The 24,628-nt window shown below is 36.8% G+C and overlaps 1 long non-coding RNA gene across 22 annotated transcripts in view; it reads left to right on the top strand.

Moving 5' to 3' along the window:
- The window catches only part of LOC107318221 (uncharacterized), a 228,877-nt gene that overhangs the window by 126,876 nt on the left and 77,373 nt on the right, over positions 1-24,628 (top strand). For 5 of the 22 annotated variants that reach the window (XR_014933292.1, XR_014933297.1, XR_014933307.1 and 2 more), the window contains exon 1: positions 20,789-24,517. The exons of the other annotated variants lie outside the window; for them this stretch is intronic. This is a non-coding gene — a long non-coding RNA (uncharacterized LOC107318221). Of the gene's footprint in view, positions 1-20,788; positions 24,518-24,628 lie in introns of those variants that run through there. 22 annotated transcript variants of the gene reach the window in all.

Raw genomic sequence — 24,628 nt, 5'->3', positions numbered from 1 at the left:
TGCTCAGGCTTCCTGGGATGCAGAAGGTATAAATTCCATGAGCATCTGCCTGAAAAATCACTTTTGGTAAGGAGAAGGACAACGTGGCCCCATCACCCCAGGTTTCAGCCTATGAGGAACATCAGTAAGGTCCTGTACCAATATGGTACCACGATGTACCAACACTGCTGCTTCATCTTCCTAATTCCTACCTGCACAGCTCTGCAATACGAGCACGTGTGATATAGTGAAGCTCTACATGATTTTGTAAACTAAAAGACATCGTTTTCAGCAGGCTGTCATGCTGAAATTATCAAAATTGTTGGATGATCCATAATTACAATTTTCTATCTTCATCAGGTGAATTGCAATTTTTTTTTTTTCTTTTAGAGGATGCAGATGCTTTACAAATGTCTTCTGAAAAGGAATCATACAAAAGAATCAAGATAATATCTTAGAAATCTTGTATATGTGTGATGCTGATATGCTGGTAAATTTATATGGTTAAGAGTGTAGGAAGAAGCACGATGAAAACCAAGGTGTCCCAGAAAAAAGCTCAGTAATCAGAAGGTTTTGATTATTTCTTTTTCAAAGAGGCCCAGACAGTGATCTGAGCAAAAGAGTTTGAGAGCCATGCTTGTTCCTCCTGCTCTGATTTTATGTTGGTTGACCTTGCTCTGCTGTGCTTGAAATACCTATGGCAATCAAGTAAGATTTCTGACTGAGATTTGTGATGCTAAACTCCTTATCTGACAAAAGTTTCTAGAGCGGTTTCTAAACTCTAGATTTGTTGGCTGTGGTTTATTTTAAGTTTTTGTTGCTCTTGTTTTATTTACAAGATTAAAGGGATTTGACTTGGGATTCAGTATTTTTTCTTCACATACATAGCCACTTAAAGCTGAAATTTGTTATTTTGTGTTCTTGAGGTTACTAAATAATCTACTGTTCTCTTGTACAATTTGCTGCTGTAAACATTATTGTGAACTAAGGAATATCTATCTCAAAGCCTGGCTATAACTGATCCACGGGCTGAACAGGATGAACTAGAGTGATGTTGAATCATAATCCCAAATTCATTTTAGTTAAGTGGAGTTATGAATCTCTTCAGTGGCTGTTGTCCTGGTGACGTGTGCGTGTTTTTTATTGTGCACTACTTTAAAGAACAGATGAGCATTACTTGCTGAAGTCTATTTGCCATATATTGTTTAAATGGAAAGTAATAACAGGTTTATAATTTATGAAGGAATAAGTAATTCCTCCTCTCCTGGTCCCAGAACTGATTAATCTGCTCTACATTTGTCTTTTGATAGTTTCTATTTTTCTTTAACGTTCTTCAAATTATGAGTTGTTCTTAAGCACAGTAAATTAAAGTCAATAGATGCCTTTACTTGCTTTTTACGCCTGACCTTCATTTCAAAGATTAATCAGGTTTCTGTATATATAACTGGGAATTTATTTCCACTTAATAAAATTACATGAAATCATAGTATTGAAGGTGGGCAAAATCACCTTAAAAAGTTGTTAGCAAAGTCAGCACGCTGAGAATATCATCAGCTCTCCCTTTAGTTCAATACAGAGAAGATAATGCAGTCTCCCAATAGTTAGCAATTGCTTGTAGGAAAATGTTTAAGTCATTTTATGAGATTTTTGTGCTCAGTGGAAATGTATCTGCATGTTGTTATTATTTGTCAGCAGAGAGCTCTACAAGGTCTCTCCTACTACAGTCAACTGTTGTAAAAATGGCTGGTGAGCCTGGCAGCTGGGAGCGTCAGTGCTACACAGTGTCTCTCTGTCAGTGGCATCTGGATGTAAGATTGGCCTCCTTCCTAGGCTTTTGGCTGGCTGCACTGCTGCCTATTCAGATGTATCTGTACTAAAGTATGACAAATTTACATACGTTTTGCATAAAGCTTTCAAGCTATTACTTCTGTTTCAGATTTTATATTGCTACACTGGAGATTAATCGGAAAAAAATAAAAATAAAAAAAGGGATTATACCTATTAAGTTTTTGTTCACAAACTATATTGTAATCTCTGTGCATTTTATTATAGAGAAACCACTCAGGACATTTAAATCTTCTGGTACAGTAATAGGTGAAAATGTGGAATAGAATGATAGATGGATAGAAATGTTTAGAAAGATTGTTGCCAAAATTGTTTGTCTATTTTATAGACTGGTTTTTGTGTCCATCTTCTTTCCATTATTATAGGGCAGACAGTAGAGGCACCTCAACCATTATTGGAGTGGTTGGACTTGTGGATTGTGTTCATATTAAAATCCTCCACTATCTTTATCTCATCTGCAAATGAGTGACTGTCAAGTCCATGGAAAACTGTTTCCTGTTGGCAGGTTTTCTGGTGAACTCAGCACCATCTGTATAGGAAGCCTTTTCCCACAGTTCTCTATATCTAAATCAGGCTCCATGAAACAGGTATTGCTTAAAGGCATGTTTGTCATTGGTTAGTGTTTATTAATAAAGTTTTCCTTTACTACTATTGTTAGAAAACACCAACATTGAAAAAAGCACACAGTTGTTGGATATAGATAGATGTGTGCATCTGGTAGGAGAAGCAACAGGTCAGTTCCGTGTGTTTGGGTTTTCCATTAAATCTTCAGAAGATGAATTTCTTATGCTGTAGGCAAGGATACTTTTTGTTGTTTCTCGCAGGTAACGGATACAAGCAGTAACTTCTCTTTGCCTTTTTTCCTCCCTGCGTCTTCTGATATGCTATATGGTATAGATAAATATCTGTACAACATATGTAATGGTATTTATTATGATAAGTTGTTCCAAGGAAAATAAGTCTTTATTTTTCTAACAGAACTTAAAGGATAACTTGTCTGGCATTCTTTGAGGTAAAATGTTTGTAGCTGAGAATACTGAAACATCTTCAGTAGATTCAGAGTTTCCCAGCTTGCAGGTTGCCTTGAAAGTCTTGGTTCTAATTGGCAGGCTGGGAAGGAGTGATTGCGTGGACACAGTGAGGTATCAGATGTATCTGACCACACTTTCAATCCATCACATGCACATGTGAAAGACTGAAGCCACGATGTGCTTCATTTTTATTTGTCCCACTATGGGTCTTGTTAGAAGAAACCAGTGGTGTTACTTCGTATTTAGGCTTTGAAAATGCCTTTGCATTGATGGGAGAATCTGCATTTACTGGCTTCTGATGAGCCAACATGTTTTTAGTATTGTATTCTAGCTCTGTGTGCATGTCTTTTCATTTGCTGTGTGTAAGCTTTCTAATATATGGCTTTTTGTGTAAGAATATGTATTTTACCTAATCAGCATATCCATAACCATGAGTGAGGATGAAATACATATTTGACACTAGCCAAAGAGGATCCTAATGTAGCTCTAGTGTGTCTGGGAATTGCTTAGATCCCACTGTGCTGAGTATAGATCAGTGGCATAAATGGATACCTTTCGTGCCCTGTTATGATGTATGATAAGAATTTTCTAAGTCTAATGTAATGAAATCCAGAGTGTCCTTCAGAAGAAATGCATGGACCTTCTGTGATGGAAAGAGGGAAATATTGATTTCCTGTGGTAGTCAGGTCTGTGTCATGACCCCCGACACAAGAAATAAGCTGAATTGACTCTTAGAATTACAGGCCTTGAAAATACACCATGTTTTACAAATATATATAATGTTTTCATATGTGTGGGCTTGTATATGTTTATATTTAAGCTTCTTGAAACAAGTATTTGGGAGCATTGCTACGAGCTGGACACAGAATAAACTGGAAGTGACTATACTAAATTTGTCTGCGGTTTTGAACTCTGCTCGGTCATCTTGTCAAAACACATTTTTGTGCTCTGAAATAAATGAACAGAAGAGAAACAAACATACCGGATTAAAACACTCTCCCAGTGTTGTCAGATAATTACCAATAAAAAAAAAGTGCCTACACTGGAAATATCAATAACTGTAATGTGTGAGATTTGTTAAAACACGCAAACTCGCTCTCCACTGACTGTCACTAATATTTATTCGTCCAGTGACTGTTAATCACACCAAGTTTACAGTCCCGTATAGCACCTGTCACAGGTGTTGATCATTAATCAGCTATTACAGCAGTTTATTCTGCTGCTGACAACTTGCAATTTTCTACTGATTCAGCTAGTTTGTCAGGTGGGAATTATGGCATAGCACATGTGACAAAACACATCACACATTTCTCTCTCCCTCTCTCTCTCTCTCCTCTCTCTCCCCCTCTTCCCTCTCTCTATCTCCCCCCACCCTCCCCTTTTTTTTCCTTTTTCCTTTTTCCTTTTTTTTTTTTTTTTTTTGCATTTTCAGGCTTCTCTCTCTTCCTCTCTCTCCCCCTTTTTAGACAAACAATATCTGGGAACTCAGAAGTAATAAGGCGGAATGTATAATTAATTACCCAGCTTGCTCTAATTAGGGATGAATAAGTTGTGTCCCTCTCATCATCACAAATGTGGTGATGGGTAATACCAGTTTATGCTGTATTAACTGCAAATATGCAATCCTTCTGAGAGCACTTTTGTTGATGAATTTGATGAATGTGACAATAATTAGCAGAGACAGATGAGAGCTAAATTACTACTGACAATGTAATGCTATCCCGCTCGAGGGTCTGAGAACGTGGCAGGCTAACATGGCAGGGACCGGGGCCTCGTTTCTAATTAATAGTCATCTTTTTTTTTTTCTTTTCTTTTCTTTTTTTTTTTTTTTTTTCGCCAGTGGGGAAAAAAAAAGGAGGAACGGTAATTGTTTTCGTCAAAGGCTGCAGGGAGTTATCAGGGTAATAAAGTTAATTAGCAGAACAAACATCCTTTCACTGCCTTACTAGATTGAGGAAAAGAGGGTAATTCAAACTGCGGAAAGATATGACTAGATGAGATGATAAGGAGAAAAATTTTACACAGGAGGCTAACAGAGAAGAATCAATTTTTTCTTCATTTCTTTTGGCTTAGTCCATGGAAAGGAATTATATATTCTCTTCTTTCAGCTCATAGAGTTGCTTGTGTATAAAACTTTATTGTTATGATTTCTGCAATTCATGGGAAATGAAGGAAGATCAAATTACATTATTTAATTTTTTTTCAGGGCCCTCCAAATAGCAATTGTTTTGTTACATTATGTGCAATTTCCTTTTTATTAAAGTGACTTTTCCTAACATCCACAGCACCATATTGATCTCATAATGTTCTTCAAAAAGAAACCTGTTTTTACTTCCTCTCCAGGTCTTCAATGGACTCATTGAGTGTGGCCATTGTCCTAGGTTCTGAAGTAGCTAGCTCAGAGTTTGAATTAGTTGATGGATTTCTTTGAGCAGCATTTCTTTTACTATCCTCTAGCGTAAGTATGAAAAGAAAGTCCTTGTTCCTGCCAACGTTAATGCATGTGACTAGCTTTATGCATGAGTAGTCCTATTGCATTTGCCTCCATTCAGTTACTTGTACACACAGGCAGGGCCAAGGTCCAGAAGGAGAGACTGTTGCAAAAGTAGTAACATTAAGGTTTTTAGGTTACTCTGGATTGACAGTTCTTATATACTGATACTCCTGTTCCTCTTGCAAGAAGAGAGGCCTACCATCATGGTATGGTTAGCGTCTTACTGCACTATGTAAGCATTTGATAGTAATAAGTATGGGCTTCAAGCAGGTTTTGTAAACCTGGAGTTGTCTATTCAAGCTAAAATGTATTCACACAAAAAAGTTTTGGAAAAATTAATGAAGAATGACAAGTTGGAGTACACTTGCTGCTCAAAGATGCACAATGAGATTGTGAGGCTCTCAGTTGTGAAAACATGCTGTGAAACTATTTACAGTGGATGAGATTACCTTAAGAAAGTTTCTCATGAACATTTCTCATAACTAAAGAAAACTCAACTTCTATGCTAACTTTTTTCTTCATGTCAGTTTCTGTCTCTCAGGTTGACCTGTGCCAACCCTCCCTCAGCTTCAGTTAGTGATTTCTTTGCCCTTCCTCCTCACTGTGCTCATCTCTGTCCTATTTTAACTTCCTTCTTCCTGGGAACTGTTAAGTGACAACCTGTACTATATCACAACTGCAATTATTGTCATTAGAACAGCAAATCAGTTTCATTCATAATCATGTTGGTGACACTTTTTCTGTACTTGTTAACAGAACTTGTAAAGGAGAGATAAAATATAGAACAGAGATTAGATAATGTTTTTGTCATGGTTCGTTAAGCATCTGTTGGCTACTGCAAAGGGCTGCAGATTTTAATAGGCATGAAAGTAGAGTGCTGGATCTCCAGCAGAGTGAATGAGGCAGGTTAATGTGGAACTGAATGGGATCAGGTGCTTTTCCACTGCCCTGCTCTTCATTGGTCTGCAGTCTGCTCCAAAGTCAAAGTCCACAAAATTGTCTCTCATTCGTGTTCCTAAACCAGAATTTGTTTGTTTTCTGCTTTTTATTCCTGCTTACTCCAGGTAGTTAGAAATCTGTCACTTCTTTCCTTTTTTTTCTTTTCCTTCTTTGTCATGCAGGCCCTTCCTCCTCAGTGGAGATTCCTGGACCCATTAGCACTTGACCAGAAGTCTTCCTGTATGTGCAAAACCCACTTTTAAGATCATCCAGTTGTTCTGTCCATCTTTGAATACCTCCATGGAATAGCCTTTCACCACTCTCAAGTCTTCTGTCTGTGCCAGGTTCCCCATCACTGTGCCTTGCCCAGTTAATTTGGTGTTGCCATCCAGTTACTTCCCCAGTTCATTCTCTTTGCCTGTTTTTCAGCTTCTCACGTGCAGAGAACAGCATCTCCTTTCCTACCCTGTACGTGAAGTATATTTTTTCCTTGATCTTGTGTAAAAAGTCTCATCATCCTCTGCAGTCCTGTTCCTCATCAAGATCCCTTCTTCCTTCTACAGTTAGAGAAAACAGAAGAAATACAGTTTTAGTATAACCTGATTGTCAAATGTAGTCAGCCACCATAACAACATTTTACAACCCTTTGTCTCTGTTGTCTCTCTTCTCAATATTTCCACATCTTTCTGTTGTAATGACCTGGATAGGAGCTGTATGCTTTTCTTTTTGAAAAGTGCCGGGAGAGTGCCACTGTGTGTGCCAGCAGCTTAGCAAGGACAGAGGCATCGCGCTTGCTCAGTTAGTTCTCTTGTAGAAGTTTTCATTTAGCAATGGAAAACTGCCCCTCTTAATTCATTCTTCTTTTTTCTCTCTGATCACCACCCTCGGTACCAACTCTGATTTTATCACCTGCCTCGCATGTGGGCTGTCATACTGATCCAGGGGCACTTTCTGTCCATGGGCGGACTAGTTTATGCTCTTAAAATCAAAGTGTATTTTTAAAAATGAGGAAATTGAAGCACTTGGCAGAAGCCAAACAGTTCCTCTACACATAACAACTTTTGGTCTCCCAAAAAATAAGGGATTTCAGTAGGAAAAAAACTGTAGAAACTGGCTAAACAGACTTTAATTACGAATCTTAGCTTTATTAATACAATTCTATGTATATTTATCACTGCTGAAATTCTGTTCAGTTGATTTTTGACTGTTTATTTCAACAAACAGGGTTTTCTAACAGAATGTGGAAGTTTGCTTTTAGTCGTAACACAGATGACTGTATGAATGTTGTTAAATAGTATTTTAAAGGCTTTTGATTATAAGATGATTTAAATGTTATTTTGCACAACTGAGGCTCTGTAGTGCTGTCTATTAAGTTACAGCACCAGATGAAGCCATTAAAAACTGCATGCAAATAAATATTTGTACACAAGGTGGTGATGTTAGCAACAAGCTTCTTTTTGTTAACAATCCACGTTAAATAACAACTTATTATTTTCTCTAAGAGTTTTTCAGCTAACTTTGGGTACTCAAGTAAGGACAGATGTAAAATACCAGCAAGAAAACTGTGAAATCTTCTCAAGATATCAATGAAAAATGACTGTGGAGCTTAAAAAATCTTCATCTCTTTCAGGGCTTCTCATTTTCTCATGGTGTAATTACACCATGAGAATCACATAAAACTTCAAATACAATGATGGTAAAAGCAACATGTATCAGAAAAGATAGGTAACACAACCTTTTATTAAAGACACCTTTCATATTTTAAATATTTCTCAGTCTACAGCTGACTGGTTTAAAAATAGCAGCAGTTAAGACTGGCTGGGAAGAAAGGGAAGTCTTTCTTTTTAAACTGACACAGGACAAGCATAGAGCTAAAACCAAGGAAAGGGGTAATAAATAATGACAACAGATGTTTGTAAACCTTTTGCTCCTGCGTTCACTGTTTCCATGTGTTTTCTTGTCTTGATGTGCTGTCAGCCTCCTCTCACCTGGGACTGGTGATATCTTATCAAAGCCTAAGCAGTTCCTCTTCACAACAGGCAGATAATAGTGCCTTTCAATTTATCATACTAGAAGTCTAAAAGAACCATGGGAACGATTGGTCAGGTGACAGCTTGATGGACAGCTTGACAGCCCTTAGAGCATCATGGGAAATGGTTGTCACCTGATTTTTCAGAGCAACTGGGGAGATAACCTTCAGCATGACAGGAAAAACAAAAATCTGAATATTTGTGTAGGGTTTACTAACAGCCGTAATGCTCACTTACGTGATAATGGGGATGAATTTAGATTACTTGAAATGGAGTTATCTGAGATGGGATCTGTTTAGCCTGTAAATGTTTTTGACATCTTTAGCTGCCTTTCAACACTTTTGCTGAATGTGTAATTCTGCAAACAGAGGTAATGTAAGGAGTTTGGAGAAATCATCTGTATTTTGTTCAGCTATCCATGCAAATAACAGATATGTTGTTTGCTGAATTAAATAATGAAAAAGCTGGTTTTTTTATTATTATTATGATTGCTTTACACATTATTGTTCTGACCACCCAAAACATCAGTCCTTAGCCACTGTGAAATGAATCTCTCTTCCTGACACTATTTTAGTGTAAACCAGACAGATGTTTGCATCTGAAGTAACCTTTACAATGGCCACTGCTGTGGACTCCTGCTGAGATTAACAAACAGGTCAAATATTGACCTGACAAGGAGGATGTCCTACTCTTAGGACAAGACTGAGGCTTTTGGAAAGAAAGTGTGTAATGCTGACATTGCTGCTACCCTGTTTTTACTGTTGTTGGTAAAAGCTTGACACATGTTTCTAGGTGGTGCAGTTCTACTACTTCACATAAACAGTGAGAACAAAAAATCTTGAAAACTAAGATGTTAACTAGAGGTTCCGAAGCTGAAACTGGATGGTAGAAATGGTTAAAGATTTTATTTTACTGCCAAAACTGGGACTGATGTTGTTGTATCTGTGATGCAAGAAACTAATGTAGAGGTCTTGCCCACCTTCTCCAAGAGGAACAGAGGAGATTGATGTGAAGGTGGGACTCCACGTGGAAACAGCCAATAATATACCTCAGGTGGTCAGTACAAATAGGAGGTGGTGCTTTGGCCACCAATCTTATATTTACTTGGAAACTGCAGGGTTAGTTTGAGCTGTCTTGCTGCACATTACAGAATGTTTCTGTCTGATTCTTTTCCTATCAGTCTAACCACAATGCTGTTACATTCCTTTATGATTCTCTTTATGTTAATGACGTCCGCACCAGCTTCAGCCATGTTTGCTGTATTCCAGTTACCTTCAGTCAGTCAGTTTTGGTTTAGCAGTCCTGATCAGCTGGGTTTTCTTTCAGCTCTTTTCTCATTTGGTTTTGTTTCCTCCTGTCCTTTTTTCTGTTGTGTGAAAAAAGGCCAATGCAACTCCTCCTAAGCACAGAACCTTGTCCTGTGCAACTTTCAGCTAGCACTGTGTCAGCTTTCAGTTTGAGAATCCTTCTTTTAAAACATGCTTGAACATCTTTTCTGGTAAAGTTTATAAACCCTGTATTTCTTCCAAGCAATATATTCTTTCTTTGGGGAGAGAGAGATCACGTAGATAAATACTTCTGATCACTATCATAAAATGACACAAACAAGTTTTTTTCAGCATTAATTACTTTCTTACTCTTGTCTTTCTGGAAGGCAAGTATTGAGACATTGTCAGGCGTTTTAGCAAGATACTGTTGCTGTTAGAATTCTGCCATTGGAATTTCAAAAGTTGAAGCAAAGCATATTTAGTATTCATAATGTTTTTTAGAACTGTTCTTAGCTAAGTTCTAAATAAAAACAATATTGTCCACATTATTATATTATACAATCATCTGATATGCAGATAATTAGCTAAGTTCGTTATTTCCTAATACAGTTTTAGCTAGCCTGTTCCAGTAAAATGTCTTTACTTCTTAATCAGAAGCCACTTTTCTATTGAGATTGCATTTTAAAATAATAGTTTAATATGTGACCATGTGCAAGTATTTATAATATGTCTATACACATGTCCTACTTTACACTGAATATTCATCCTGCAAGGTACAGGATAATTGCATGCTGCTTGTGCTTGTGGATGTCCACAGCACTCAACGATACACTGGCTTTGGGCAAGCTATGGCAGATGGTGTATTTGGATGTGGGTTTTTCCAGATGAAGGTAGAGAAATCTCTCTTTAGGCTTTCACAGCTTGCCATGTAAATACTATTGTTCTGGTCAGCTCTGATTTATATCCAAGTCTATGGTAAGATAAAAAAAAAAGGGCCCTTACCCTTCTGTCACAAACTCCTCTTTGTTGAAGTTTCTTTTGTGAGATAGCTCATACTCTGACTCATCCTTTTTTTTTCAATACCGTGTTTAGTTTCAGAACTCAGTACTGTTTTACTCTAAATGTGCTTTGATTGCAAAGTTAATATTTCCTGAGTAAAAATTGCAGATGTATTTAGATTGAGTATATTAAATAGATTCCACATCATTTTTTGCATACTGGCACTGAAAGAATCATCTAAGTTGGGCTTTTCTTTGTCTTCTATTTTTTGGTTTTGGGTTTTGTTTTTTGTTGTTTTGTTTTGTTTTGTTTTTGAATAGTTTTAAAATCTCCTACTGTAAGTGATTATAGCAAAATATCTCTGAGTGTGCTCACGGATTCTACAAAATGCAAGTTGCAAATGCAGGTTTTTGCCTCTACATTTTTGCAAACAAACAATGTGGTTGTCAGAAAACCTAATCAGTATTTGAGCTAACAAACGACCAAACAAAAAAGGTATTTAGCGGGGCCTCTGATTTCCCTAATGACAGAATATACCCATCAAGGAAACTCAGTAGCAGCTGCTCCATTGTGTTAAAGATTTGAAGATGTCTTGTCTTGAAAAAGTTTGGAGAGTTTTCTTTACTTTTACCAGAGGATACATAAAAAACCTTTTAATTTCTTTTGGTGTGGAAAGAGATAAATTTTATACTGCTTTGTGTGACTACATGTACGTAGCTTTTCAGTTTCAAAATAAGGTCTTATGTGGTATTTATGGTCAGATAGTTGCTGATAAGAAATAGGACTTACTGGGCTCTGGAAAAACTCCAGTGCAGGAAAGAGAAGAATCCTTATGTGGTTATAGGTCATAGCTTATTTTCTGTGATTTAACTAACATCACCTTTGAAAAGTAATCATTTTATTTTGCTTGGTTTTATAGTTTAAGTCCATAAGATCAATTGCTATAATGATGAGGTTTTCAGACAGATGTATTGAAGTACATGTATTATTTGCATGATTGGGTGAACGGAGAAGATCTGTTTTTTCGCCTAAGGTAGAAAATTGGTCTGAGTTAAACAAGACAGATATTGATAAGATATTGAGCTTAGCTGAATTCAATGTCTGTTAGCAACTGATCACACAATTCTACAAGTGATGGCTAAAGGAACACAATAATAAAAATGTGGAGACTTGAATTGCATGGGCAAGGAGAAAAAGAAAATGATGAATTGTAAAATAAGAGTAAATGGCCTGAACAAGAGAGAGAATGCAGGATGAGCCGAGGAGCAGTCAATAGAACTGAGGCAGGGGAAACAAGAAGGGGGTGGGAAGAATGAAACAGCAGATTGGAATGGCTTAAATGAAGAACAGCAATGTTGGAAGTAATGAGAATAAAAGTTCCCAGGCAGAAAGGTATGCTCATCTGTCATTCATCCTGAAATTTTACGGTATTCTGGTTATATTGACTTCATGACCATTAGTATTATGAAGACAGGAACAGAGACTGAGTTTTGATCTATATTCTGTAGAAAATGAGCATAGAGAACATTGTATGGAACATTAGTGAAACCTTGTATTTCTGAGAAAATACATTGCAAAAGTTTGAACTCCACCTAGAGTTTCCTGAAAACCGATGACTTTCTGGCTGGTTTATTGCTTTGATTACAGATGGAAGAAACTGAGATGCAAATAGTGGAAATTATGGTTGCTTAGTGCTGAAGAGTCAGACTTCAGTTTCCGGTCTTCAGTAAACATGAGGCAGCGTAGGATTTTTCCTGAATCCAATTCTATATAATCTTGACATAATCTGTCTCAAGAATATGTTGTATCTGAAGAAGTCCTTGATGTACTTCTTTCTTCCCAAAAACATGCTTCCTTGATTGAGTTTCAACTCTGCATTCTTCATCCCTGAGTAGATGTCATCCACTGCTGGAGTTATTTTGAAGGGAGAAGCATGGTGGCACAGTGGAAAGGGTAGTTTTCTATATCATCTTTGTATTTTTTACATTAAATGTAAGTTTCTCTCAAAGTCTGCAAGTATATATTTCATTATATATACATGCCCACTAGATACTTTAGGATTTATTATAGGAGTCCTCAGGGTTGGATTGAGTTCAGAGGTCTGCTTGATAGGAAATTCATGGAGTGGTCTTAATGAGACAACCGTGTCCCTACAGCTATGGGTACATTGTTGAGTCTTGTTTGCTTACATCTGATCAGGAAGTTAGGGTCAGACTTAAAGTGAATTTGCAGGTTGACCCGTACCTGCTTTTTGAAATCTGAGTAAAATGTGATTAAAGTAGTGCATTGTAGCAGCTTTGTGTCTTTGGCCTTATTGACAACCCCATCAGTAAGAAATGTCACTGACTTTATTTACAAACTCATTCTACCTTGAAGTGGACATGATCTATTTAAACTTATTGCTAGAATGATAAATTCAAATTAACTTGTCTTAATTGAGACACCTTTTTTGATTTGATATTTGAAGAGCGAATTAATTCAGAGCCATCTGTTATCTTACTTTGCCTTGCTTAATGATAGGCTCAGCAGTTTGGGAAAAAGAAATGGACAGGCATGGGGGTCAATGTCATTATCTGGATCATTTCATGTGATGCAAATGAAATCAGGTACATCACTGCAGCTAAGACTGCATATAGTTTGTTTAGCAAAGGCTCTCACATTGACCAATTTTGGTTTTAGATCTAAAGGCTCATCCTTCTGTCCTGAAGGAAGAGCCTCAGGTATTTGCCACGTGCAAAGAGTAGAGAGTAGGTGTGAGATCTGTTTTCTTCTGTCTTTTCTTGATCCCTTTGCCAGTTCTTGCAAATTTGGGATTTGGTGATAAAATGAATGCGTTGTATTGGAGATGTTCTGATGGGAAGAAGAGTTGCCCAGTTAGATATATGTCCTTATGAGCTGTAAGTGGGATTGCTGTGCAGAAAAAGTGATTTAATTCTTGGAGTGGGACTGCTAGAAGCACAGTAATACAGAGATGACAATAAAGTGATGTTAAATATACTGAATTCTGGAAGCAACTGTTACTATGCAAATTTTGACTGTGAATCTGCAAATGCTTCACCGATCCCATTGCATTCATTTTCTTAAACTCGATTGGCCTCCTATGCTTAGTTCCAGATTTTTTTAAATAGATATATTTATCTTCTACTTTATACATATACATATGTTTTTTAACTTGCCTCATTACACCTGTCTTTCACTGCTGCTCTGATGAAAGGGACTCTAGAGCCATAGCCAAGCACTGCCAGAGCATGATAAATATCCTTTAACACAGATGAGAATTAGGCTGTACCATCTCTCTGGTACAAGCAGAATCTTTCAAAAATATTTTTTTTTATTATTTTACTTACGAGGAGGAACTGTTACTATAAGACTAATTGCTTTTCAGACATTAATTAAAAGTTCAATAATATGCAAGGAAGAAATCTTGTCTGCTTAACTGATAGGGGAACTGAAAAACAAAGTGACTTAATCAGTGTCCTGTACTGGGTCTTCAGCAGTACCTGGGCTCACATACAAGCATCTTGCTTTCTGCTCTTATTGCATACTGATCAGCTGTAGCAGTTCCGCTGGTATAATCCTGGGCTTGCACCTGTTTTCCAAGGATCAGTTCTAGTTGTTTCATGAAGAAGTTCGCGTTTTAGTGGCTTTCAGTGCAAATGGCCCATGCAAATATTTTAATGTTCACTTTCCTTGACTTAATAGTTTAAGACTACACCAAATTTATTAATATTGTTATTTTGCTAATGCACTATATTCCATATTTGATAGTAAGCAGTTTCACATCTGTGGCTGAGTGATAGAACCTAAAGCTGATATGGATTTTCTATTTTCCATCACTCCATATCATTTGTAAACTCTTTAGTTCTGTAAAAGATCTGCTTTAAATAAATAAATGTATCCTGACTAATCCTCTTTGAATAAGTGGAAAGCATTTAATCCCATGATTCTGTAAATCCAGGGTAGCTGTCAAATTGTGTGTTCATTTTTCTGTATTATCTAAATCGGTTTGTATCAGATCTTTCATTGACAACAACAGTTTGTTATTTGGATTAAACACCTCTCGTGCTCTATAACCTTTCATTTAAGAGTCATTTGCATCCCTTTTTTGGCTGCTGCTTCAATCATCTGTATTTTAACCATTCTTTAGGAATATTTGCTGCTAAATATTCACACTGTGTCTAATTTTTTTTTTTTTATCTTTTTTCCGAATTGCCAACACTCCTTCAAGATCTGGAACTCAAACTATTTTTGTTTGTGTCACCAAAAGGCTGAATTCATTTTTCAGTTTTCAATTTAAGAAAATAAAAATAGATGATTCATGAACTTCGCTTCAAAATTTTTAAAAGTGGTTCATTAATTGAACAGCAGCTGGGGGGAAAAACTAATCAGCTCATTTCAACTGGAATAGCTCATTATCATTTTGTCTGATGAAATCTTTGGAGGCTGGTTTCATGGGAAATGGGTCCTTAACACAGGAGCCCCTCAACTGCCTGGAATAAGGCCGACTGCACCCCATCCAGTAATTAAAACTCGTATGAGGAGACGTACTTCCATTTTGGCATATTTAAAGAGAGAAGTCCTCTTATTGCCTTTTGAAATGAACAAGATGTTTGGGTTTTTTCATTTCTTTAAAATAGTTTTTAGCGGATCAGACTGAGAAATATCTATTTCTCAAAACAGACTCAATCTGAAATGCCCAAGTAGCTGCAATACTTCTCTCTGCTGGTAAATCTCTTCATCTTGGCTCCTGAGATGTATAGAATTACGTCTCAATTTCAGTTGGCAATACCCAGAGTTGGGCAAGACGAGGAGTCATGGAGGTTTGTGGAAGATACGTATGATGCAGGCCTATAACTTGAACAATCTTTGTACGATTTCTGTAGGGCAGACATTGTTTCCTGAGAAAATAGACTCATAAGTAAAGGTGTGATTTAATCATCGACTTTGCAGTGAAGTGACTAAGCTGTACAAATTGTCAAAATATACAAAGACTTTTAAATTTCTTTTTTTTATATATAAAAATAATGGTGGTTTTTTGTGTGTGTTTTTTTTTTTTTTTAAGCGTTCTTCATTTTCTTGGAGACTAAGGCTTTTAAGGTCAGTCGTTTCAGAGCAGTTTATCTTGTTCAAAATGCACACACTGGCATAAAGTGACACAGGCTGTGGATAACTATTAGAATTTTATGAACTCCCAACATAGTACTTAGATGAGTAGCCATTGGGATGAATTATTGTCCATCTGTTGTGAAGCAGCAGATGAAAGATTTTGCAGTGGGAAATTGCAAGTAGTGAAAGTACAGGAAAGTACCAAAAAATGGATGTTTGGTGGTTTAAGCTTCCACATCAGTGCACACTTTTAAAAAAGGAAAGTAAGATGGACTAGAACTAAATTCTAGTTAAGACTGTTTAACTCCAGCTTAGCTACGATGTTCTTTTTCCTATTTATTCACAGTAAATAATGGATTTCTTTGAAAAGAAAACCTGCTTAAGTTACAAGTACTTGGGTTTTTTTGTGAATTGTTAATTTTCTCCAGAGAGAATTTAAATAGAAATGATTCCATTCTTCTCTTGTACATTGTGGGAGGGGAAATATCTCCTTTAATTATCATACAGTGCCGTTATTGCTTGTAAAAATTTGTGCCAACAAAGTGAGCAATTCGAAAAAGTTATTTCTGTTCCTCAGAATTATGAGTTAATAATGACTCTTTTTAACAACAGCAGCATTTCTAATTGTTTGCCTTTTAAATTCTGAACGAGTTCAGTGGATTATGTTTTCTAGTTTCTCTCTGCCACCATGAGGGCAAAAATTTAGTCCTCTAGTATAAGTTGCTACTTTAACCTTACCTAGAAGCTGAAAACTCACCAGCATTTGGAGCACTTATTAAATACTGAACCTCTGAGATGCACTGGTGGCACTATTAAATCAGACTCTTTGCTGAATGTTATTGGCCTGGTTTCCATCTTGTTTCTCACTACTTGAAGGGAAAATAGAAACTCTTCAGTCTTCTCTTGGAAGCATCACTCAGGAAGAATGAGATGGTTTGTTCTATACAAATAATAAACTCAGCCCCCAAACCAAACAGTACATTTTACTTACATTTTGGATACCATGTTTTATGTAATAAGTATAAGATGAAGAATAACTAATACGGACAATGTTTGGAAACTATCCAAGTATGGCCCTTTATGTACACATGTGATATGTTTACCTGATAAAAAGTGTTTTTTAGCCTCTTCTGCTTGTTGAAGCTCACTGGATTCTCACAGATGTTTCAACAGTAAATGATCTATTATGATTTGGCACATGCATAAGCTTTATCCTATAAACAAACAACCTTGAGCTTTATGTATTCACTGTAGGAATAAAGCTGTTATTTAGCTGTGAGAAGACAAACCAGAACTCAGGGATGTTGCACAATAAATCATTAAATTTGTAGTATGTGGTTCTCATAATAGTCAGTTATCCTATGAGTAAGTAACCTGTTGTCACTGATATACAGTTTCCTTGTTGGACTGTACCTTTATGTAGCTTCTCCACCTTCTTAAAACTCTGTAATTTGTTTCTGCCTTGTATCATCAGCACCAGAGGTTTGACTGCTTTGCTTTAGTTGTGAAAGACAGCTTTGTGCTTTTTCTAATAGTTATATTTTATACCAGTGCTGGTGATGTGGGAAAAGAAAGCTTGAAAATAATAAGATGTAAGTAAACAAAGTTTATCAGTGATTTTCATGGCATAATATGTCAGGGAGTTTAGTATGAACTTTGTTATTCCCTTACAATTACCTTAATCATGGATAATTCCTCACAGAGAGATCCATACTGGAATCAATTTCATACTCTGATATAAGTGAGTTTTATGGTGGGCATAATTAAGATAAGTGAATGCACTTGGTTTTCCTCAAGAATCCAAAAGTGAAATGGACTGTAAGCAAAGGAATATCTGTTATCATTGTTACTTAATCTGGAGAGGAAAAAAAAGAACATCAAGATTTAGAATTTTATTTTCTCTTAACCTGGTACGATATCTGTGAACAATAGACAATTTACACAGAAAGAACCCTGCTATTGAATTTATTGGGGAAGTGTATAGATATATATATATATATTATATTTTTTTCAGGGGATATACTTATATAAGTGTGTTAGTTTAAGTGACTTTAAAAGCATCAAGGTTTCCTTATGGAAATAAAATTAATAATTAATAACCTGAATAGATATATTTTGTTCTAAATTCTGTGAATTATAGGTTGATAGTCCCCTTTAATGAATTAGAGACTTTTGAGGATGGAGCTTGTCATTAACACACATCATCAGCTGATGCATTTTAATAATACATAGTGTTGGAAGAGAGAGGAAGCGTAAGCTACTGAAGCCTGCAAAAGCAATCCCCTAAAGCTTTCATGTTTTATTTGAGCATATGTTTTGGAAGTGGTGGTGTTGACACTGGTGACACTAATCTCCTCTTTATCTTGTTTTGATTAAAAGGATATTTGAATATTATTTTTGGCAAACTTTTATCTATGCTCAAAGGGGTTCCCTTGTAGCAGCTACAGAGAGAAATGACCATAATAAACACATTGTAAGATACACTTATGTCATACATTATAGCCACTGTTGATGTACTCCAAGAGTGCAAAATACCCCCAAAGAAATGAAATGAGCTTGTGTTCAGTGCCAAATATTTGCCAACCAAGCTGTCTGAATGATTTCAGCTGCGTAAAGGAAACTGCCTTAGATTATTCAATAATTCAGTTAGAAATGTGCACAGTGAGGGGACAACAGCTGAGGGCAGTTTTATGGAAAACTACTATTTTCTGTAAAAGCATCTCTACCCTTTATGTATTTTTTGCCATGTCAGATTGCTGGGTTAGCATTCCTTCAAACCTTACTTTTTTATGTGTTACATGGTATCGGGCTTATAAAATTTCATTTTTGAATTACACAACAGCAAAATGGCCTCATTTTGCTGTATGGAATGCAAATATGAGTGTATGTGCTGCATAAATCTGTGTGTTCTGAGTTATCACAGGACAAGGAAATGGTGTCACGCATTAGGAAAAAAGTCAGTCAGGGAATATGCATGTTTGCTGTCCTTTCCCATTTTTCCACTTAAAGCGATGGACAAAGAGTGTGCAACAGACCTTCTGCTGAATGTATTTATGCATGTGTTTATGCTACGTATTTAAGCCTCTGTTTTCCCAGGTGCTGGATTAAGCTTCAGGTCTCAGATTTGGCCTCTGATAATGTTAACCTATTGCTTCTCTTCTTCTTCCCTATGGAATGTGTTTATAAATTATATTGACTGGTTTAAAGCTTGCTTTCCTCAGATCCCAAGATGCTTATTGTTATTCTTAAATATGGATTAAGGTGTCTGATTTCAGGTTTCAGGCTGCAAATACACTTCCATTTGAGAGCAAAGGGATTCTTAGATGCTCAGGAAAATCAGTTTTTCTGCCCTGTATTCCAGATAAACTATTAAAGTGATCAGAATTAAAAACACATCCCTAACTAAGCCTGTGCTATGGGTTTGTTTATACTCAGTCTTATTGCTCAGGAAAAGATAGAGTCAGTGGTGTAACGTCATAGAATTACTGGCTGTAATTCTTGTTCCTTTCCATCTTCTCAACACATGCTTGAATTATTTTCAGACAGCTTATGTTTCAGCTGGGTTACTAATTCTTTTTTTCTTCCCAAGTTGCAAGTGTCTCTGTTCCATCAATCCCCTGTTTTCACACGTGGCACCTTCAGCTTCCTGGGACTCACAGACAGTGACTTTCTGCTCCCACTTGCTGCTACTTCTCTGCATTGGGAGCTTCTTCAAAACCATGTTGGTTTTTTTGTTTGTTTTGTGTGTGTGTGAAAGAGATAAATCCCTCCAACCTTGTCCTTCTAGCCCTAGATTTTTTACTTCTATACATTGAAGTTCCACATCTTCTGGTGCATCAGAGAGGTCCTGTCCCCCATCAGGAGGTGCATTCTGAAGCTGGAATGCACACTATCTTGGTCTTGTTTTGTATAGATTGCTCCCCAGAACAAAGCATCAGCAGTCAGGTGTCGCAGGTTGTTGCAGCTCAGTGCTCAGTATCTCATGGGCACCTTCGTAGGGTGCACAGTCAAATTCAGTTCTCTCCTTTTGTGTTTTCTGGTGGTTGTTGTTGTATACGGCATTAAAAAATGAACAGCTTAGGGCTTCTGGTTGCAACTGTTGTTCTTCTATAAAGGTGCACTGTAGATTCTGAATTGAAGTTCTAAATATTTTTGTCCTCTCCACAAACCTGTTTTGACTTCTTAACAATCAATGCCTATGAATAATACACTGAACTAATAACCCTCACTATGTCAACCTTGACTTGACATCTGTGGACGAAAGACTGTCTTTAAGACCTGTTTTTAAGTTCTATGAGCAAGTAGGGACTGTCATGTGAAACTGCAGCGACGCCTTCCCTGAAAAAAGGCAAACCAACATGCTGTTATATTTTTCAATCAAGCTGCAGCAGATGAGAAAACATTCCTTCTCTCTCCATTGGTAGCTGTCATTGTGAAATCCTTGCTACGCATGTTCTCGTTTGTGCACTTAAATGCAGTGCAGAGCAGGAGCAGTGCAAACAGATCTGGTAGCTAGTTTGGTGGAGACAGTGACATGGGAAAGGGAGTTTAAACATATATTGATTTTTAAGTACTATGGTATGATTAAAATTTTAATTCATGTTAAAATAATAGATTTACAACTACAAGCTGAAGTTTATAAGCTTTCCTATACTTAAAATCTTTTCATTAGTGTGTGTCAGTTGAGCCAGTGCCTGTAAAACTTTTTAAAATCTAATTGATGGGTATTAATAAAATTGTTTTACAGAATCATCCACAATATTGTTTATTTTTTTAAAAAATAGCATTTTCAGAAGGTAGTGCCTTGGCTTTTCAAGGCCTGTTTTGTTTTGGGACCCTCTATAGAAAGTTCTGTTATGTACATTTGTTATTTTGACATAGAATAGTTCACTTGAATGCTACTTGGAGCAGTCATTGGACAATTTACCTATCTACTCCACAAAGATGCAGTTAAAGTATTTGCTATTCTTGCAGCACTTCACAAGGACTCTTGGAAATGACCAAGCCCTTGAATTGACTGAACTAAACCCAAACTGCATTTTGGCATAATAAATAGTCAGGTTTGGTTTTGCTTTTTTTTTTTTTTTCCCCAGATTTGATGTTAAAACATTACATATTTAGTTTGTATAGACGCATTCAGTGTTTTGTAGGATGTATACACTGCATATCAACTGGGGAACCAAATGAAACATTCCAAAATAAGACAGAGGTGATAAATGGCTTTCTGGCTTCTATTCAAAACGCCCGTTCTGTTGTGGAGTACTTATTATGAATGCTCGCTAACAAAAAGGCAGGCATCCTGTATTATACAAATACTTAAAAGCTTGCACCCAGAGACAACAGAAAGAAACAAGAGGTGATTTTGTATATGTAGTCCTTGTCATCTCCTTCACCTCTCCTGGGAAGGAGCTATGACATAGTCAGATTCGAAGGTTGCTCTTCAAATTTCCTCTCGCCTTCAAGTGAGTAACCCATGTCATGCATCAGAAAGCTGTCATCTTGACATCTAGTGATGTCTTTCAGATGGCTTGAAATTGGTCTTTTTGTTAGAAAGAAATGGAAAGCGTTCTTACAAAAGTTAAAATTGGGTTTGATTACTTTTTTTTTTTCCTTGTTTACATTTTCAAACCAATAGTCGGGTTAAGGAAAAGCTAAACTTAAAGGACATGTTTGTAACATCACACGGCAGCATTGAGAGACTACAGCTGGAAGTTTTCTTTTGCAAAGTCAGTTTCATCTTTTTGTATCATTAAACTGATTTCTTGCTGGGAAGAATGCTATTTCATTTCAGAAGTATTAGAATTTATACTCATTTCTCACTGAGTACTGCAAGTAACTGTTCTGGGCATTTGTCACATAATGATTAACAGAACCATTTTTCAGTATCTGAAATGTTTCCGTGAGAAATTTTCAAGAACAAATGTATACGGGGATGAAGATATGCCTTAGAAAACACAATGAATTTGACAAAGTGAATTTTAAGACAGTTGTGGCTGCATTTAGTTGCAGTTCTTCCCAGCACAGATTTGTGTTACAGCTGTGGTTAATTATTTAAAGTGCAATTTAAAATCAGCTAGTCGTGATCATCAGTATATTATATTCCTTTTTATTCTGTTTTCTCTTTTCAGATCCTCTGTACATTAAGAGTAGGTGTCTTTATTTTGTTGAGTCAGAACAAATCTGTTCTGATTTTTTTCTGTCCATCTCTTTTGAATACAAAAACAGGGCAGTGATATCCAGAAGTGCAGCCGGGAGGCTCAGGATGAAAGAAATTGAAAATCTGGAAAAGCATTTGCTATGCAATGTGACTGACTGCTCAGATCTGACATTACCAACATCTGATACTCAGGACAGTGTGCTCTGGGGTGGACACATCTTTTTAGGATGGCCGCATCTGACCAGCATTATCTAAATTCTAATTGGAAACTTCTTTCCTGAATAAATGAGTGAAGAGAACTTGAGGATTAGGTGGTCCTGCTGCTTGTTTGTAACCAAAACATAAGGATGCTTATATTTAAAAGCTAAGGTACGGGTGACCTTCAGAAAGTGATACAAATTTTCAAAGACAGAAATGGAATTGGAGAGGATCTGCTGCTTGCAGTATCGTGGATTGTTAAATGAGCTTTTGTGGCACAACACAAACTTTCAGCAACACCAAAACAGAGCCAGATTTCTCTTCTATTATTTATTTAAATAATAAGACATAATGAATCTATTTTTGTTTTTATTTTAAAGTACTTCCCAAGAAGGACCAAAAACCAACAAGTAATTCTCTCTTTCTCAGCAATGTATTTAATGCTCTGAGAACTGCACTTAATTGTAGAGCAATCAAAAGTTTTCAGTATCTTTCCATGCAGGAGCTGGAAATTCTGATGAAAGTAAAAGGGTTTTGCTTTTAGGCAGAATGGCCTCTCTTTTCCATCTCAACATCACTAGAACCAGCTATGGAATGGAGCCAAGCTCCTATTAATGGGCTTCAACTGTTTCAAAAATACAAGCACAAATTTATTTTATTTTGTAGTGACAAATGCTTTTCCCTCCTAATTTTGTGGGAGTGTTTTTCCCCCAGAAGGAATAAATTACACATTCTGGAAATAAGTTAGTCATTCAAAAGTTCAGAATTCATGAAGCTGTTCCAGCAGAGAATGGTTACGGAATTGCAGCAAAATCTCAAGGTCACTGGGAATATTCTTTGGGGTATTCTTATGTGGCTTATCTGTGCTCACATGCCTAATTTTTTTTTCAGTGCAAAGAATAGCCACTTGCAGAGAATGGGAGCCTTAGCCCGGCCCTGTGCCATCCCTTATTCAAGTTCTTTTATACTCCTCTTTTTAAAGAAGCTGTCAAGTTCTTTTCTGAAGCTGACAGGAAAGGCCAAATCTGCAGTACAGGAAGAGAGGCAAAAAAGAAACTTTTTGTGTTGATGTTTTACTAAGTGAGCTAAGGAGAATTTTAGAATCATGTAATTTACTCTGGAGGCATTTACTGTACATAGCTATAGTGATGGTAATTTCTTTCATTGTGGAAGTGAAAAGATAACCATCAATCAGTTGTCAATTGGTCAATTGCAGAAGTGATGAAAAGAAACTGGTAGGAACAATCACTTCTGTGGCTACCTAGACTATTTGGGGTTTTAAGGAAAACACGGGAACTGGAGTCTGTAGAAATGGAACGAGGCTGGAAAGTAAAAAATAAGCTGTGCGGGGGTAAATGCATCACTGAAATACAGTATTTGTTTTGCGTGTGCACGCAGTGCGTAAGTGCTGCAAAACCAGAGCATGGCTCAGTGTGCACGGAAGGACCTTTAAAATGGGTGTGTGGAGGGCGGATGTGGTGCAAGTATGTGGGCTTTTTAAACATTGGTTTGAGGATGGATGAGTATTTTGTAAAACTTCAGCCAAAAAAAGTGGAAATTATTTCAGATATCGTTATACGCCCAACGGTAACTGTGGTGTGAAATGAATGTGAGGGAAAATACCGCTTATTGCAGGATAGGAGATATGTTATTAAGTTGCAAAGCATTATTTAAAAAAAAATAAAAATTAAAATTAAAAAATGAGGCTAAATGTAGAGCTGATTTAAAATATGTAATGTGACAGTTGTTTTTAAAACAAGCCCGACGGCACGGGGGAGCAGAAACACTCTGCGACTTAACAGTTATTTAAGTGGCATGAAAGACATCTATTTCATTACATATGCATATTGCAGTGGGGAGGGCAAGCTTAGAACAGAAGTAAGAGAAAGCTTTAATTCATTTATTTGTGAAAAGAGTTCAAACATTACTGATACGGGGTGGTTTATGCTGTGGTGTTTTGTTTGGGGTTTTCTTCCCCCCTTCTGTGGTAGGTAATAAAAAGGATTACAGGCCCTCCAGAAGGATGAGATATCATCAGTTTGTAATCCAGCCCATGGTTTCCTAGATACCGTATTGTCTATTCTGTTCCGCTATGTGAAAAATGTTGAATATCAACAATGGGTTTCAGTGCTGTATTGTTGAGTTTTGTATGAACTAATCTAGCTTCACTAAAAAAAAAAAAAAAAAGAAAAAGAAAAAAAAAAAAAGAAAAAAAAAAAAGAAAAAACTACAGCTTTGGACAAAAGTCTATAGCCAGTGCATTCGTAACTCCCCATGCACAAGAGCTGACTGTGGCTCTGGGAAGGCATTTTACTCATTTGCTTTCTTTTTTCTTGTAGTCGTCTTGTCCAGTTCTCAGGTGTTTACCAGCTATTTGAATTTCACCTGTGTGGGTACTTTCTTTGAGAGAGTCCCAGGACTTGACAGCCGTATAGGCCTCATAAAAGGCAGCTCTGTTCTGGGTTTGAAAGGTAAGCTTTTGCCTAAGTCCTCTGCTGTCTGTGCTTTAGGATGCTAACTTTATTGGCCTAGTTCTGAAACTTTGCAGCTTATTGCTCATTTGGAGCTTTTGCAGAGGGTGA

The sequence above is a fragment of the Coturnix japonica genome, chromosome 12, assembly GCF_054131305.1.
Source record: "Coturnix japonica strain WE chromosome 12, WE-NBRP24, whole genome shotgun sequence".
In the NCBI taxonomy this organism is placed as follows: Eukaryota; Metazoa; Chordata; class Aves; order Galliformes; family Phasianidae; genus Coturnix; species Coturnix japonica.
The sequence above is the reverse complement of the archived record's forward strand: the minus strand, read 5'-3'. Positions and strand labels throughout refer to the sequence as shown.